Genomic DNA, 11,033 nt, shown 5'->3' with positions numbered 1-11,033 from the left:
GGCTACCAAATGCGTTTCATTGAACGGCAGTGGAACTTAAGCAGTGTTGCAAGGAATTAAAATTATTAGAAAGGCAGTAAAAAACTTACGGATCTAAACTACATTTCGAGACGTGGGAGTAAAATATTCAATTTCTTTCACAGGAAAATATTTTGTTGTATGCGCACAATGGCATTTTTCATTCTTTACAGAATCCAGAGAAGACACGGCAAGATTCACAATAGAGGCGTACGTCGTAGTTGACAGTGCGCTCGCAAATCGTCTTAAACGCTACGGAAAGACCGTCGAGAAATACGCCAACGAGTTTGCTCAAAAGGCCAGTAGGCAAAGCGCACGTTTTCTTCTTCCTACTTTCACCAGGGACAAAGGTCAGCAACGCTGCTATTTCAAATATAATAAACATTATGGGCGCCCGATGTTGCATTCTAAAGCAACAACTCTCCCTTATAAGCGTCCGAGGATGCAAATAACACGCCTTCTTTTGTAGTGGCTCAGATTTGCGGTAGTCTAGCCCTAGGACAGTCAGTGGAATACCATGGTAAGGCCGGAGAAAGAGCCTAACCACTGTAGGCATGATGTAAAGGAATACACTACAGCTGATTGGGGCCGGGACTTCCAATGGACTTCAAATTTGAGCCTAAGTGTAGCCCGACAAACAAGCTTGCTTGTTCGGAACTGAAGTGGTATTTGTTCTGAGCAAGTGGACTTGCGCTACCGCTGGCGTCGTTGATCCGCGGTTAGGGCGAACGCAGTTGAAGAAAATCCGACACTGCTCACCTCACGATTACTGTCGACGGTAATGCCCATAGCCTTAAAGCAATATAGTTATACAACCTATTGCCGCAGTTGAAGTACGTTATATATAAAGCATGTACTGCAAGCGGGCTTCTCCCTAGGGCTTCCCTATGAACCCTCGGTGTCATGTAGCAGCGTCGCCGTGAAGCCTGCGCGTTGCCTGACCAATGGATGACGCGCCAGTGCATGCGCTGTGATATGCATCATACGGTAGACGGGATCCTCTCCCTCATTTTTTTGTACGCCCTGCCCCATCTTGTGGCGATGGCAGGAAGTCCGAATGTTGCCCTTGAGACATGATGCCTGGTGTGCAGGTGAGTGTGAGCGCTCACTGTAAATCCAGTGGTTCGTGGCACACACTCAGTGAGCCATGTGGTCGAGAGGTTCACTGCAGAGTGGCACATACTCTCTGCATTCGTAGTTCAGCGCTCCAGTGTGTTGGCGTGAAAGACGTTAATTCAATAGCGCCACATACGCAGTGCATTTGAGGAACGCATGTGAAGTTGGCTCATTGGTATCGATCAAAGGGGAGAAATATTAAAGGTATCTTTAATAGAACATTCCGATAGCCAAGATTGCCTATCGCGAAATCCGCTGGTCGAAATGCAGCCAGGTTCCTATACTGCAGCACTGCTGCAACTAGACGCAGCTTTCCAATGCACACACTGAGTCGTCAGTAGTCGACTCAGTGTATGTATGTATGTATGTATGTATGTATGTATGTATGTATGTATGTATGTATGTATGTATGTATGTATGTATGTATGTATGTATGTATGTATGTATGTATGTATGTATGTATGTATGTATGTATGTATGTATGTATGTATGTATGTATGTATGTATGTATGTATGTATGTATGTATGTATGTATGTATGTATGTATGTATGTATGTATGTATGTATGTATGTATGTATGTATGTATGTATGCATGCATGCATGCATGCATGCATGCATGTATGTATGTATGCATGTATGTATGTATGTATGTATGTATGTATGTATGTATGTATGTATGTATGTATGTATGTATGTATGTATGTATGTATGTATGTATGTATGTATGCATGCATGCATGCATGCATGCATGTATGTATGTATGTATGCATGTATGTATGTATGTATGTATGTATGTATGTATGTATGTATGTATGTATGTATGTTTCTAGCCTATATACTAGTTACCTGACTCACTGCTCCTTTCTTGGCCGAATCTTTAGCGCATTTCGCTGCTGTGCTGAGGGAATACGTGGGCCATTGTAGACTCGGGACTGTGCAGGTAGCGCTGTTCCATGAATCTCTCACGACGACTTCGAATACTGGGCCATCAGTCTGTGCCAGTCTTTAATGGACCTCTTTGATGGCAACTTGCTTCATTCAGTATGGGCCAAATGGCGTGCGCCGCCCTTCAGTGAACGTCATTGACACAAATTTGTTAAACAAAGTATTGCCTCTGGGAATGCGCCGGTCTTTAATGACGAAAAAGATTCCTAAAATGTTTGTGGTGCCGAGCGGTAGAGAACCTACTACAGAAGGGATCTTAAAGCACGGCAACCGGAAACTTTAGCACGAAGAGGTACAAGTGCCCTGGATGTGTGCCGCGTTTCAATGAAGAACTTTTATGCGAACTGTTTACCGAGCTACATCGTGAATGTGCTGGCGATGTGCAGCTCTTCAATGACTGTCTCGTTGGTTTACGTCGTGGAGTACATGCCTTTGCGCGGCTAACCAGGCCACAGTTCTGGGTGTTACAAGTACCGGCGGGCCGAGCTTCTCGTCTCGGAGTCCACGCGCGGATTTCTCTGCGCTACCACAACATGGCGCAGTGTGTGAAGAAAGATGAACGAGAAGCGAGCCCTGTTACCGCATGACGCATCTGCACGCATGTATTTTGCAATCCAAGCGCAGGCCTTATGGTGGCTGCAGTAGATGACACAGAATATTCTAGAAGCACGAGAGAGGAGTCATTCTGCCGCACACGCCTCATACATACCTTGTTTCAACCATGGCAACACGTTGTTTCCGTGTGTTGATTCAAGGCTGAAATCACTACCGTCGATAATCACCAGCGCACGTGCAGGTGCTGTGCCGTTCGACACATCTTACTGCATGCCAGCCGAATGCTCAGGTATTGATGATCGCATAGTCAGTTACAATCGCTGAACGGATCAAGACTGGAGCAATTTGGTAGGTCAGGAAGATGCCGTTCATGGTGATGAACGATAACAATATGGAAAGTGTAATGTGGATATGGTGGATGCTTGCAGAAATCTTAAGCGCGTCTGTCAAGCCGACTAGAGAAGGTCTTCTTTGTCGGCATTGTGGTAATCGTAGGAGGCGGTGTGATATAACGTGTAACAACGTCGCCTTTGAAGTTTGGTTTTCGGATCCAATTATGATCGCAAAATCAATGGGGTGGGCCACAGAGCGCCGTTGGCGACAAGCAGGGGTAATGGAAGCGTGATTTCATCGTCGAGTAGTGGTCGCTCTTAGCAGAGCGACAGCCACACGGTAACAGAGGCTGCTCAAGTTACAGCAAGCCGCAGCAGAGGCTGACGGTGGATGTGTCAGTACAGGTCTCAGCAGTCGGCAGGATGAGATGAACATCGGACGACTGTGAGTGACGTTTTTGTGGCTTGTCAGCGGCTTTTCTGGCCCAACTTTCGATCAACAGCTCTGGTGTCGCAGGAGGCAAAGTGTTGTGCGCCTCCGTGTGAAGAGCTGCACTCACGGTAGGATCACGTTTTGCGACATGGACGGGGGGTGTCATGTCCTCCGAGTCAAAAAAGAGAATCCAATACTGGGGCCAAGTCGGCACCTCACTGCGTGTCATGGTGGGGCGACCTATGGAAGTATCGTCGGCTGAGGCACTGGTGTCGAAGAATGAGGAGAATTCCAGGCTTGGGTGTCATCTATGTCAGTTTATGCTATGCGCCGCAGGAATGAGGCCGAGCGTTTGACATTGAACTGGGCCATATCTTAAATCTTGTGGTTATCTTACAGCGCTTCGCCGCGCGACTACAGGGGCTGGTTGATGGCTACGTCGAGCAGGAGTACATGGTGTGGAATTCCACGCTTGGACTGCTGTATAGGTATGAGGTATTGAGATAGGGATGCCTGCTGCCTTACATACCAGTCATAGAAGTCGCGATGCTCTATCTGGGAAAGCGATGGGTCCAACTGCGTACGTGGCATACATGCAACTAAAGACGCAGTGCCTCTGCAAAGCTTCGGTATGGTCTGAGGTTTTCGCATCACTTAGGTGCTCGAGAAACGCCTGCTCCAAACTTGCTTGAAGCAGTCATTTTGCGAGTTCATAGATTAAGTAATGCAATACAGTACACGTTCATGGCAAATCACTTGAGTGGATCGAAGCCCGCTAGGTGGAGTAAAGTTTGTGAAATGGAAAATCTTCATCCACGCAACACCAGCACGCAGGTGCCAAGAAAAGTCTTACTTGTTTCTAAGACAGAAACAAGTATCGCTTTTGTTAACGTGGTTCTGTGAATGGTAGTCATGTCAGGAAGGTTGCACGTAAAATTTCTGCAGTTAAAATAGAAATTATTTAAGCACCCTGGTATGAGGGCAGATGCGCATATTGTCAAAAAAGCCGCATAATGTTTAAAAACAGTGAGAAAGTAAATCTACACGCAAGGTTTTCGTTCATTAACTTTAGGGTTACAGGCATGACTTATCTGATTATTCATTCTTGCAGGCGTCTAAAATTCTGCAGCAGCTACAACCTCCCGGGTGCGTCATAGTCAAAGGATTCAGAGCTACTGAGGCGGTAAATATACAACGTAAAAATTGTAAACTCGCAAGACGGTTACTCATCAGAATTAAACTTTCAGGAAAACGAACGCTACATTAGGTTGTCGGATAACGGCCAGGTCAATTGCAAGGAAACTTTACAAAACCTTCATAAATATGTTGCAGAAGAAAAAATAAACACCGAAGTTGATGTGGTGGTAGTATTTACGGGGTAAGTGAACACTTCTTTCCCACCGTGGAATTTTGCCTGCACATCCAGAATTCTGTGTCGAAGCAAACCGCAAACATCAATTCGCTGCTTCACGCGGCTTTAGACTGCATCGGAAAGTAACGGCTATGTGCGCACAGTTGTTTTGCAGAGAGAAGAACCATTAGATGTTGTCTTGTATGAATCCGCACTATATATTTTTATTATAGAGCGTGAGTCATTTGATACGCGTTGAATCACCGGATATGAAGAATACTTTTTGTTGAAAACCATCCTAATGCATGTAAAATATTTCGTCTCTTTTCTTTCCTAATGTAAAAAAAAAGTTATGCTTTAGACAATAAGAAGGAAACTGATTTTACGTGCCGAAAACCTCGATCTGATTATGAGGCATGCCGTAGTGGGGGGGGGGGGGGGGGGTCTAGAATAATTTGGAGCATCTGTAGTTCTTTAACGTGCACCTAGATCTAAGTACACGAATGATTTCGGATTTCGCCGCCATCGAAATGCGGCCGCCGTGGCTGGGATTCGATCGTCCGACATCATGCTTAGCCTCCCAACACCGTAGCCACTAAACAACCACGGCGAGTGATGCTTCAGACTCTTGTTCCTGTAACCTATTATGGATAGCTAAGAAAGAAACCAAAACACGAAAACCTTTACCTTGGTGCTTTCTGGCCGTCCAATTTAGATTTCACGCATGCTTACATTGCGATGTTTTTATGACACCGCCACTAGAAGGAGCAATGCATAGCTTCTGTGAAACTGTGTCATTCACGCTAGTCACTGCCCGGTTTAACTTCGCTTACAGTGTACAGACGCATCACATTTAGCCATATTCAACAGCCACGTTTGCAATTCTCAGGAAACTTCGGTTCTAACACGTGATCAGCACTTCAGTCTTCTACGTCTGTTACAAGGTAGTGCACTGCGCGTAACCATATATTGCACTACTATGGGCAATATGACGAAATTTTTCAGTGGCTGTATGCGCTACTAGTCACTACTACTACTATTACTACCACTCTTTAGAGTACTTTTTATATACAAAACAACGCTTTCAGTAATTACTGTGAGACGTAAGAAGGCATGCCTCGAGCACAAAGTGCCTCAAGTGGCCAGTCGCGCAGCAGTTTTACCTGTAGTCACGGGTTTCTTCCACACTAAGGAAACATTTTCAAGGAGCACGTACTGAGCAACAGAAAGCTGTATCGGGAGTTTTTAATATTGCTGTAGAATGTTCTCGCCTGAACGTTTAATAAAATCGTAATATTTGAGAAGCTCAAAGAATAATTAAGGCCAATTATGTAATGGGGCTGAATGCAAAAAATTAGCTCAGTATATCGAAGAAACGGAAAGCAACAATACCTTGCTTTTGTCCAGCAATGGGGCAATTGCATGTATTTAAATTTTGGCGAATGATAGCTGGGACACCCAGTATAAACTAGGTGGCTGGCGCTTATCTTAAATCTGTCTTTCCACCCCTATATCTGTGAGGAAGCGCGTACAGATCAACTCAACGGCCTCGCCCTAGCCGTCCGCTGGTCCAAAGCCGAGCGATTGCGGTAGAGTGGCGCCCTCTTCAGGTGGTGGAGCATCAAACTACCCTGCAGTTCGTGCAGGGTAGTTTGATGTGCGTGGTGACCGCTGTTTAGTATGCGCACGAACGCTGGATAAAAGAAGTAAGTGGCCGACTGCCCCGTGCATTGATAACAGTGTGATCCGCTGCGGATCCACCGGTCGAGCTATGTTCCCGGGGCTCGACTTCAAGAGCGCGCCAACAATGCAGTGGCCCGTGGAAGACGACTAGGCCCATCCTCGACAGGCAGTGGCATTCGGGTGAGCCAAGCGACCACAAATGCAAAAACAGCAGTCACGTTAGCTGCCATTGCAGCCCGTTTGACGCAGCAAGAGGCAAGGCTTTCTTCCTTTTTTTTCATCCAGTACCAAAGCTATCGGCAACGTCGATATAACTTGTGTTTACGTTAGATCTGGTCTACGTCGCTAGCACCATCTCTCAGCGTAAATGGCCAGTTAATTTCTATTCATGTCGTGCAATGCAAATCATTCGAACAGTTACGCAGATTCAAAGCTGTTACGCGCGCAAGCTGTGGCGCCCAATTTTGTATAGTTGGATAAAAAGTTATTTATAAAATCAAATGTCAAATGACTGTATCCATGAACGAATGCTGCTGAAAGGCATTATCAGTCTTCAGTGTGCAATGGGTCACAATGCTCTAAAGTAATTAATTAGGGAGGATAGTAAATTTTACTAATTTGATTAACATGTGTTTCAATTTCTCTCTCTAGTCATCTTTGCGTCTTCGATTACAGCAGCTGAAGGACAAAAATTATGCTATCTGCCATAGCTTGTCTTCTTTCCGTAAAACAAACTGATCACCCAAAATAAAGGTTCATGAAAGTGCGTGAAGTTTTCCTAAATGCTAACCGCAATATAACACCCTGTACAATGCGGCATGGCACACAAACTTCCAGGTTTATATAAACAGGGTATATATATTTAACAGAGCGGTGCTGCGTTTGGTAAATGAAAATAAGGTCTACAAACCTAAGCACCAAGAGTTTTTTCCAATTCCTAACCCACGATTCATTATTTCCAGCACACAGGTCGCATGTCGGTATTGTCGCTGAAGTGTTCTTTTTTACATGTACAATTCCATGTGGTGTACAGAGATTGAGCGTATACTATTTAAGGCATGGCAAAACCTTCGATATTCTAAATGGCGTTTGCACATTGAAAATAACGATTGTAAATTTTCTGCACCCAAGTTCATCAAAGCTTGGCTACATGTCAAGTACGTGGGACCCAGATCAGACTAATCATACTAATATGAGTCACTCAGTTACAAATGCAGCAGCAGGTACATCTTTCTTCTACGTCGAATAAAGTTTTATTGCTATGATATTGTTTTCTTGTTTATTCTGTTTTCGTTTCAGATGTGCAACTGTAGGCTGTTTACGCTGAATGTATTGTGCACATGTTATTCCCCTTTGTTTTGTGTAAGCCAAAAAACAATGTGGATTTTAGGATTTCGCTTTCTTGTGTCTAGTTCTTTTTATTTGTAATAACGAATTTATCCTTCGTTTCTTGTTGATTTTCTTTTGTCTGTATGCTACATATATTTTACTTTGTTTGCAATCCTATTTTCAATTCTGCAAAACAAGCCAATTGCTTGCGAGAAAGGAAACATTGTCTTAAAACAAAGAGGGAAGCTCAAAGCCCAGAAGTCCTACATAAGAAGAGAGGGAAGGGGGGGGGAGGTTACGTAAATCCAACTTCAGTAAGAGGCTGCCTTGTATAGTAAATGCAAGACTTTCAAGGCACCCGCAACCAGAGAGTGCTCTGAATGCATGTTTCAGCCTGACTCCATTGGAAAGATGAGAAACTCAAAAGCGCGAAAAATCTACGTAGCACGCCACTAGCACAGGGCGGCACCGCAGTAACGCAGTGCTTGCGGGTAGCGTGCTGGCGCGCGCCGTAGTGGATGGCATGTACCGTCGCCCGCGAAATTTTAGAGGCCACGGTTTCTGAGGAAAATTGAATACATACGCAGCCAGAAAACGATGTCTAGTGTTCGCGTTTCCTGCCGCTGCTAGTAAATGCGAATAACAGTTGCTGTTCAATTTTACTGGCTAATTTAACAAGCTTCTCGGAAATGTAACGTTTTACGAGATCTCGTGGTTCGTAAACTTTTGTGGTTGACAGTACGGTACCACAATTCATGGTAGAAGCTTTTCAAATGGAGGCGGTCGACCCCATCCACGATGGTACGTCATAAACCCGCCGTGGTTGCTCAGTGGCTATGGTGTTGGGCTGCTGAGCACGAGGTCGCGGGATCGAATCCCGACCACGGCGGCCGCATTTCGATGGGGGCAAAATGCGAAAACACCCGTGTGCTTAGATTTAGGTGCACGTTAAAGAACCCCAGGTGGTAGAAATTTCCGGAGTCCTCCACTACGGCGTGCCTCATAATCAGAAAGTGGTTTTGGCACGTAAAACCCCATAATTAATTTTTTAAATGGTACGTCATAATGACACGTGTGCTTCTCCATGTTTTTCGGGTGACCGCTTTTCACCGTCTAACAAATGTTATCGCTCAGCGCAGAATGCGTCCGCATGTATCCAAACTTGCTAGAATGTTATCGATGGTTATATCTGCTGTTTCGTTGTCACCGAAGCTTGTGTAATATGACTGCGTGTGTGACGCGAATTGTGTAGAACTTTCTGGAAGACACGCGGGCACCAGCGATTACTCTGGAACCTTCGATGACGTGCATAAAACGAATATAAAAGCGGCATTTAAAAGTTCTCTCACATAAAAGCCAACGTGCTTGACCGAGAGATCATATTTTCGGCTATCCCCGACTTTGTTCGCCGCTATGGCTGTTCTTTGAGTCGAGCCTGTTTCTGAGGGCACATGTTCACTGAATAAAACGCTAGTTTCGTCATTCACACTTTTGCAGCTGTGTTCTTTCCGTCACCTCTACGTCACATCTGGTTGAGCTGCTTTGCATCCTTGCACCGGATGGCCGCGACCAGCCGTGATCAGAGCTCGGACATCAACATCAACGACGTCCCAGACCATTGTGCAAGAGGCAGGCTAAAGCACCTACAACAACACAGGCTAGAGTAGAGAACGTATAAGATTGTGGCCAAGGCTACAACCATAATGGCAGTCCCAGCGTCCCCCATCGTGCTGAAAAGGCCCAGAGAGCCACCGATCTTCCTTGAATAATCGGCTAAAGACCTAGAAGTTCAGCTGGAGACGTACGAAATAATCGCTACTGCGAACAGTTGGAACTCCGACGACAAGCTATGGCACGTAACTTTGCCTATGAAGACGCTGACAGAACTTGGTTTGAGAACAGGGAGTCGACCCTGAGAACATAGGACCTGTTCCGTAACGGCTTCCTGAGGACCTTTACGAGCGTCTTGCGCAAGGAAAGGGCCGAAGCTCTGCTAGAAGCCCGAGTGCATTTGCCCAAAGAGAACTTAGCGATTTTCACGGGGGAGATGACTCGTCTGTTCATACACGCCAACCGCGGCATGCAAGAGGAGGAAAAAGTTCCCTTGTTCATTAGGGATGTCAACCAAGAGCTCTTAGTGGGATTGATACGCAACCCGCTCAAGACCATTGCTAAATTTGCTTCCGAGGTCACAAGCATGAAAACAACGCTCGATGTGCTGACAAGGCAATATAACCAGCGAATCCTGATTCCAAACTACACCAATATTCCAGATTTTGGTTTTATCTACTGTCGTTTGTCACCAAAGCTTGGGTAATCTGATTGCATGTGCGACGCGAATTGTGTAGAAATTTCTGGAAGACATGCGGGCACTAGCGATTACTCTAAAACCTTCGATGACTCATATGTAAAAGCCGACGCGCTTCACCGGAAGATCTTTTACGTCGATCGCCGGTTGTGCTCATCGCTGTCGTTGCTAAATGTAGCCTGTTTTGAGGGCACAGATTCGCCCAATGATGATGATGACAAAATGTATTTATTAAGGGATGGCGCGAAGGCCTATAATGGGGAATAGGAAGGGGAGGGGGGAGGCGTACTCAGAGCCGTCCTAGAAGCTGCGCGTCCTTGGCGAAAGCCAAAAGTGAGTCCAGAATGGCCCTGTCGGAATCCATCGAGCCAGTTGCCGGTCTAATCCACTCCTCGTAGGACGACACTCGCACCGCCCTCAAGTGGTGGTCCCGCTGTTGAGCGTGTCGCTGGCACTCCCAAAACAGATGGGCTGCGGATGGCCGTGTAGCCATGTCGCAGTCAGGGCACCTGTGTGGCGTCTGGAGCGCTTCTTGGTCCGCGGAGGCTGTGGGATGGCCGGGTTCCTGCGATGGAAGGGAGTTGGGAGACGGAGATGGAGGGCGTCTTTCCCGGCGTGGCCGGTACTGTCGCCACCGCTGCAGCACATCCGGTGTGAGGACGAAGCCGGAACGGAGCCTATGCAACAACACCTGCCACGACCTGGGAAGACCCGCTGGAAGTGGGTCTGGGTCTGAGGGCACACTCGCACGGAGTTCCCTCTTGCGTCGGTTGGCTGCCGCTCTCAGAGCTCTGTCTGGGTCATACGGGGCTCCATTTGTCGTGTTGCTTGTGCTGGTTGTGAGGGCTTCTGAAGGATCCCGGGAGACGACGCGGTTGGAAAGAAGGGCGCGCGCCGCCTCGTGGGCTCTCTCATTTCCCTCGATGCCCTGGTGACCAGGGATCCAATGAAGTGTTGCAGTG

The 11,033-nt window shown here is 46.4% G+C and overlaps 1 protein-coding gene across 1 annotated transcript in view; it reads left to right on the top strand.

Annotated features, from left to right (window-relative positions):
• The first annotated feature begins 4,652 nt into the window (after positions 1 to 4,652).
• The window catches only part of LOC135898587 (A disintegrin and metalloproteinase with thrombospondin motifs like), a 28,730-nt gene continuing 22,349 nt past the window's right edge, over positions 4,653 to 11,033 (top strand). Inside the window, exon 1 of the mRNA XM_070522881.1 lies at positions 4,653 to 4,778. The gene's annotated coding sequence lies outside the window, so the exon portion shown is untranslated. The remainder of the gene's footprint in view (positions 4,779 to 11,033) is intronic.

The sequence above is a fragment of the Dermacentor albipictus genome, chromosome 8 (assembly GCF_038994185.2).
Source record: "Dermacentor albipictus isolate Rhodes 1998 colony chromosome 8, USDA_Dalb.pri_finalv2, whole genome shotgun sequence".
NCBI classification, from domain to species: Eukaryota; Metazoa; Arthropoda; class Arachnida; order Ixodida; family Ixodidae; genus Dermacentor; species Dermacentor albipictus.
This window is presented reverse-complemented; position numbering and strand designations above follow the sequence as displayed.